This window comes from Cannabis sativa, chromosome 1, assembly GCF_029168945.1.
Source record: "Cannabis sativa cultivar Pink pepper isolate KNU-18-1 chromosome 1, ASM2916894v1, whole genome shotgun sequence".
NCBI lineage: Eukaryota > Viridiplantae > Streptophyta > Magnoliopsida > Rosales > Cannabaceae > Cannabis > Cannabis sativa.
In genome coordinates this window covers 61,444,036-61,451,451 of record NC_083601.1, presented here as the reverse complement: position 1 = coordinate 61,451,451, position 7,416 = coordinate 61,444,036, and positions in this window count along the sequence as shown.

Below are 7,416 nucleotides of genomic sequence, written 5' to 3'. Positions count from 1 at the left end.
TGGGTTTTGTGCCCTAAATAAAACCCATTTAAATATTAACAGATTTACTTAATAATAAAGATCAGAAATAACATTTTTATGTTGCATGGTTCACATGATTTATTTCATAATTATATGCATATAATGTATGAATTCTATTTATGTCCAGAACATATGAATTTGTTAACGATTATAGTGTTGTCAGCACAGTGGAATATAATCTTAATTATATGTTCGAAAGTTTATTCCCTGATTTGTGAGTTCACTGGATTTAGACTGGCATGATAATCAGCGATAGGTATTCTTACACCTTGGATATCTGTTATGTCCTTTCTAGGGCATTGGCAAAGTTTACCAGTATCGGATGTATGGAGTATACATCGGAAGGGACCGATATTAAACTTTGATTAGATTTGTTAAAATTTACCGTAATATCTATTCAATTCAATATCACCTGTTGATCCTAGATCAAATGATCTTAATCCTGATATGGTTAAGTTCGATCTCAAGAGTATTATACATGTTCTTTGATTTGTTAGTTAAGCCTACTTTTGAACAGTCAGGGTGATACGTACATTTTGGGAACATGATAGTAAAATTGAGTGGGAGCTCTAACATAAATATGGAGTCTATAACTTCTATAGGAATTTAGAAGTGAAACGATGATATCCTTCGAGCTTGGCTAAACAGAGATAAATGCTTGAGATCTCATTTCACTTTGCTGAATATCATTTATACGGAGCTAAGTGTTTTAAGGCTAAAATATATTGAAGGTGTAACGGTAATTTATTTCCTATTCAATGTAGATCATCTATTAGAGGGTCATTGATCAAATTAGGGTTCTAACAATGGATAACTAATAGCGTATCTATATCGTGGAACATATAGAGCGTTCTATATGACTGAGAGTGCAATTCCAAGTTCTAAGTGTGGATTCAATAAGGAATTAATAAGTTAGGGAATTTACTTGGTAAATTTGGTTCGACTTATTGGAAGCTCGGTTATATAGGCCCATGGTTCCCATACTAGTTGAGATCATACTGCTTGTAAGACTCAGTTAATTGATTTTGATTAATCAATTATAATTCTAAAGTTAGACTATGTCTACTTTATGAATTTTCACTAAGCAAGGGCGAAATTGTGAAGAAAAGATATTCTAGATTTTATTTATTAATTAAGAGACTTTATATGTCTAAATTAATAAATATATTAAATGACAATATTGTTTAATAATTATTTTTTAGTTATTAAATAATTAGAATTGACATTTAAATGGTTAAATTGGAAAGTTAGCATTTTTGAGAAAATGGGATTAAAAAATTACAATGGCAAAATTACAAAGTGAGGCCCATTATCCATATCATGGTCGGCCACTATGTAAGCATTTTACCATTTATATTTTTCATTATTTTAATGCCATACAATTCTAACCTAAAACTAGATGGCTTTCTATAAATAGAAAGTGATGGCTTCAGGAAACTATGAGAATGCATCTTATTCCTTTCAGAGAAAAATCTGAGCCTCCAAGCCGCCCCTCTTCTTCTCTTTTCTTCTCTTCAATTTCAAAATACCGTAGTGATAGAGTAGTGCCACACACATCAAGTGGTATCTCAATCATAGTGTGGAAGATTGTGTAGAATCCAACAAGAAAGAGAATCAGCATCAAGGAAGGAGAGAAAGAGATCCAGGTTCAAATCTTGATTATGTTCTACTACAGAAAGGAATCAAGGGCTAGAGATCTGAATGGAAGAAGTCATTATATTCCTCTGCACCCAATGTAAGGTTTCCTAAACTTTATATGTGTTTATTTCATTGTTTTAGAATTCATATTAGGATGTTAATGAAACATACATGGTAGTAAATCTATATCCTGGTAAAATATTTCCAACAACTGGTATCAGAGCCATGGTAATGATTTACTTTCATGAAATATGGATTAAAACGATGTTATGTATTGATTTGGATGGTTTCATGTGGTTTATGTGTTAATTGATGAATGTATGTGTTGTGCAGAACCTTTTTCCACAAAAAATATTTTTTCTATTTTTAAAAATATTTTATTTGGATTCCTTGTGAAAAATTAAGCAATTTTCTTCTTTACGGAATCGGATTCCAATAAAAATTGAAAAAGTTATGAATTTTGGAAATTTTGGATGCATGGTTGTCAAGTGGGTGCATCGAGTGCACCAGGCACTCGGACAAGCCAGACACACGCGCGCGGAAATTATTACTAAGATGGAAATAATTCACGTTATTTTCATATCCATCTAAGTATAATTTATAAATATTACATTAAAATTTATATTTAGAATTTTTCATTCTAAATTGGAAATTTTAATTAAATATATATTTAAAATAAATTGATTAAAATAAATATTAGAAGAAAATACAACTTTCATTAAATAATGAGCTTTATTATTATTAGGATATTCGATCTCTATTGTTGGTTTTACATAGCTATTGTTTTAGTGAGTAATCCTCCCTAATGGAGGAACGTTCATTAACAAGTTAGCGCCGTTTAATCTCGAAAGATAAGTAATTTTGTAAGTGTTTTATATTAGTATTGATCACCCTAATGGTGGCGACTGTATTTGACGTACAAAAGTATGAAACAATGGTGGAAGCTCATAAGATAGAATAGCCTTGACTCTCGCCTAAACGGGACAACGCTGGATTCTGATTTTGATCAAATAAAAGGTTGCTAGAATGTTTTTCATTTTAGATGAGCTGACAACTCTATTCAATAGATGGTATCACTGACTCTCACCTAAACGGGACACTGATATCAGTTTGTTGAAGACCTTGGAAATTATTTAGGATTGTATGTTTTAGTATTTTCACTTGTCATTCCTACTTGCTATGTGTTTAATAATTTCTGAATTGTGTATGAATTTATATTGAACCATGTTATTTTTTGTTATTAAATTGTAGTTTAATTTCGAATCTTCATTGTTGGTCTAACTTGGTTTGTTGTTCTAATGGGATAAATCCCTAATGGATTGTAAACCATTAGACAAACATAATAGTGTTAGATCTTGAAAGATAAATATTGTAAATGCAACATCTAGCTGTTCATCAATTGATGACACCTTAGACTAATATTTACAATATGAAACAAGAAGATTGTATAAATAAGATTACTTTGACTCTCGCTAATCGAAGCATCGTTGGATTTTTATTTAAAAACGAAATTCTCTTAATTCCTCTTAGCTTATTCATTTCGAATTAGCTCAATACCATATCATTGGATGAATGGTCTATAAATCATTTCATGTCATTCTATATTTTCTCTTAAGAAATTAAATGATGCATATGATTATATTACCAAAATTCTATCCCAAAATGATATAAATGCTCAATCTTAGAAATCTCCTACTTGTATGGGCAAATCAACTTAGAGTTAAATTAGTAGTGGTGGTCCAAGAAAGAATTACTCATTATACAGTTACACTTTCACAAGTGTTTAATAACCATTTTCTATCAATGGATTCAAACTGTATGTTAGTAAGGAATATGAGTTTAACTAAAACTGAATCGTCAAAAGACACAACCATATTTTATAAATCTATGGCATTTGTATCTTGTTCATAGTGGTTTTGACAAGATCATTCTCTGTAAAGAGTTAATATGCCTATATCCACTGAAAGTAAGTTCATCTCATTCGCATATGGATGTACATTCAGGGGTGGATACGAGTTTATCGTTATATTCTTAAAACGATCACTCTAGATTTTACCTTATGCAAAAGAAATTTGAAATGTTTGAAAAATTTCGTGAATTTCTAGCAATGGTGAAAACCATTAAGGTAAGTGGTTAAATATCTTGTGAACTGATAGGGGTGGAGAAATAGTTAGTAGATATGCAGTTCAAAGATCATTAAGTTGATTTTGAATTATATCCAAACTTACCTCCCCAGAAATTCGAGTTGCATATTGATTAGTTACTACTCGTTGCCTAAGTCCTTCTATGGTAATACAATTTCATAATGATGCAATGGTTGGGTACAAAGTGTAAACCATTACTAGATTCATGGATGACCTAATCGAAATCTTAAGAGAAGCTAGAACTGTTAACCATGGTTTGCATGTTTGTTAGCTATTCTAAGTGATTAGGGGTGGAACATCCCATAGTCAATAGATAAGAAAGTATTTGTTTAAACAAATACAACTTTTCTAAGAAAATGACTAAGTCTGAAAATAAAGTAGTGAATAAAGGAGATATTTTTTTTTCTTGATTCCAAAAGTGTTCTATCATCTTATTCCATATGATGATCCCACTGCCTCTGTTGTCTTGACACAACCGAAGAGGTCAATACTATTTAGTTTTTTTAGACATAATTCACGGTACCTTGTCGTAGTGGGAGGGTTTCTAGGAACTCACCTTCTTATGACTTGAAAGACACTAGTGATTAAAATCCATTGTGAGTTTAAACAAGTAATGGATTGTCAAAATAAGAAACTAAGAAGAAAAGCCAAGAGAACTATGGTTTGATCCATTCACATGGAGTAGCCTAAAGTTTTCTATTACAAGGACATAAAAGGAAATTTTAGTTAATAAGTCGATTCAATGGACTTAACAAAACTTCCTGTTCCTAGTTTTGAGTTTATCTAAACCTATGGCTTGTGGTACACCTGGTAATTACTTACTCTAATGCAAGCAACTTACTTTAGTAAGATGATGAAGCATTTTCTTCTCTAATGGCAATCTATAGAAGCTTCTCGACTTCTAGGCATAGATTTTATTTATCTAAGGAAAAGTCTCAACTATTCCAGAAAAGATAAAGCCATGAAAGGATTTCTTGAATCAACAGTGAGAGGTCTCAGATATGCTTCAGTATGCCTTAGACCAGACACCTGCTGTTGAGTGGGAGTAATGAGTAGGTATCAGATTAATCCAAGCAAGGAAAATTGGAAGACAATCAAGTAAATCTTAAGATTAAGAAGAGGAACTATATGTTAGTCGATAAGGGTGTGTTTAAAACTCTTAGACTACACCACATCAGATTTTGAGACTTGCCTTTGTGCTAGAAAATCTGCTGATAAGATGGTGATTACTGGGGGTGGAGTAGTGATTTTGGAGAAGTGTAAAAACCTATCTGAAGTCTCTAAGTCTACCAGAGAGAGACTGAATGTTAAAGTTGCAGGAAAGATACTTATTCAGTCTAAGGAAAGTTTTATACATTTTTGGCACTGTTCCAACATTTCTTAACTATTAGTGTTACTTCCTGACTAACCAAAAAGTAGTTGCCGAAAGTATAGAATCCAGTATCCCAAGAGAGCAGACATATAGAGAGGAATTTCACATTATCAAAGTTTTTTGTGATTAAGGAAGAGTAATGGTGGAGAAAAGGTTGTGTTGAATTCAACCTGTCAGATCCTATTACGAGGAGTATACTACTACTACACTTGATTTGTATATCAAGGTGTTGAGATTATTTGAAATGCACATTTTGTTTTATATTAGTGAAAGTGGGAGTTTGTTGGCTTTTGTGCCCTAAATAAAACCCATTTCAATATAATCAGATTTACTTAATAATTGTTGACTTCGCTTTTAGCCAACGACAATGAGTCTTTTTGATAAGCGATAAACGATATGTCGTAATAAGAATATGTAGTAAAGCAATAATAAGACGCAAAAATTTTATAGAGGTTCAGCCCCGAGCAGTTCGGTAATAGTCTCATCCTCGTTAGTTGTATATACTTAAGAATAAGGAAGAAGATTCCTTTTCTTATAGCTCTTACAATAATATCTCTGAATATATAATTGTTAGATAGCCTTAGCTTATAGCGTTTTGGCATACAATTTCTCCCTCCTTTGCCCAGTGAACATTCCTCACTATTTATAGGGCTGGAAACTTGAGGAGGACGAGTTTCCTCTCTCGTTACAATGCGCATAAAGAGAAAAATCGTGTGATCAATGCTGAATGCAAGGATCGTGGGATTGAGGCTGAATACACCGATAGTGGGATCGTGTGTATGCCACATCCACGCAAGTTGATCCCTGAGTTATAGGGATTGAGCTGGTGACTCACGATGTGTATGGCTGAATTCGCTAAGTGTTGCTCATTCTTCATGGCTCGTTGAGTATTCCAATTTGGATATGCCAGCGAGGCATCCTGCTCGGCATGTTGATCTGAACAGATGCTCTAAGTAGAGTCCACGTGTCACCATTCTCGTGATGCCACGTCAGAGTGCCGAATTTCGGATAACATTTGCCCCCCAAGTCTGTATGGGACCTCCGAGTTTGCGTGTAGACTTATTCCGAGCTGGCTCTACCTTTGTATGGGGACACGTGTCGAGCATGACTGTTCAAGACTCGATGTGAAGCTGACTGGGCGTCCCTTCGGTTTTCGGCTAATTAATGCTTTGACAATTAATATTTTGAAAATCCAAATTTCTCTCTCCACGGCTGACGGTGCACTTGATTATTTTGATTTCCCATATTCGCTTTCAAGGCGAGAAGTCGAGGCGTCTAAGGTTCCTTTACGTATAGTTACCCTTTTGCCTATAAATACTTGGAGTACTGGCACATTACCTCATTTCATCACCCTTCGCTGTTAAGCAAACTTCAGAGCGAAAAGAGAGAACTTTCTGGCTTCAAAGTTGCCGAAGTGCATACAGACGATTTCTGGCTTGCTTGAACCCGGACATTCGAATCTTTGAGTAAGTTTCTGGTTCCCTTTATGCTTTCCCTTTGTATGCTTACGCTTTGAATGTAACTTTGTTCTAGAAAGTACACTTTAGGAAACCCTAGGGTTTGAAACTTCTGTGACTCTTCTTTTCCATGTCCTTGTGTTAGCTTTCAGTCGTAGGGCTTATTTTAGAGCTACATTGCATCTGTTTTCCATTTTGCTTGTTCCAAGCTTCATGAACTTTTTTGCCCTAACTCAAGAAAAACTTTCTGACTTCTTGAGTTTAGACTCTTCTTTGAACATGGTCGTTCTTTAATCTGTTGGGTACTCCTGCTCGGCATATTTGCTTGTTTTTCGTTTGATACTCCGTCCAACACTCATCTTATGTGTTGTCTTTTGTAGATGAACCCAGGCGAGTCTTGGGAGCCCGAGCATCAAATCGACCAGGAGCTGCTTCAACTTCTGCACGAAGTCCACCCTCATCTTCGTGCTAACTCTCCTTCTAGAGAAGGAAGTTCTTCTGATTCCGTACCCAGCCATAGGATGATGGCTCGTACGAAGAAAACTACGCGTCTGGCTGACGCTTCTGATCCACAAGTGGCTCGGCTTGCCACTCTGCCTGACGTCGAACAGATTTGGCAGTCCCAATGGAGGAGGACCGTGAGGGGGACGCTGAGGTCCAGGAGGTTGAGGAGCTGGACGAGGCGCGTCCGGGCAGCCCTTCCGTTGCTGAGGGAGAGGAAGAGATTGAACCCCCTAACTTTTGGGAGTACAATGAGGTTGGACAGCCAGTCGATGCTGACGGG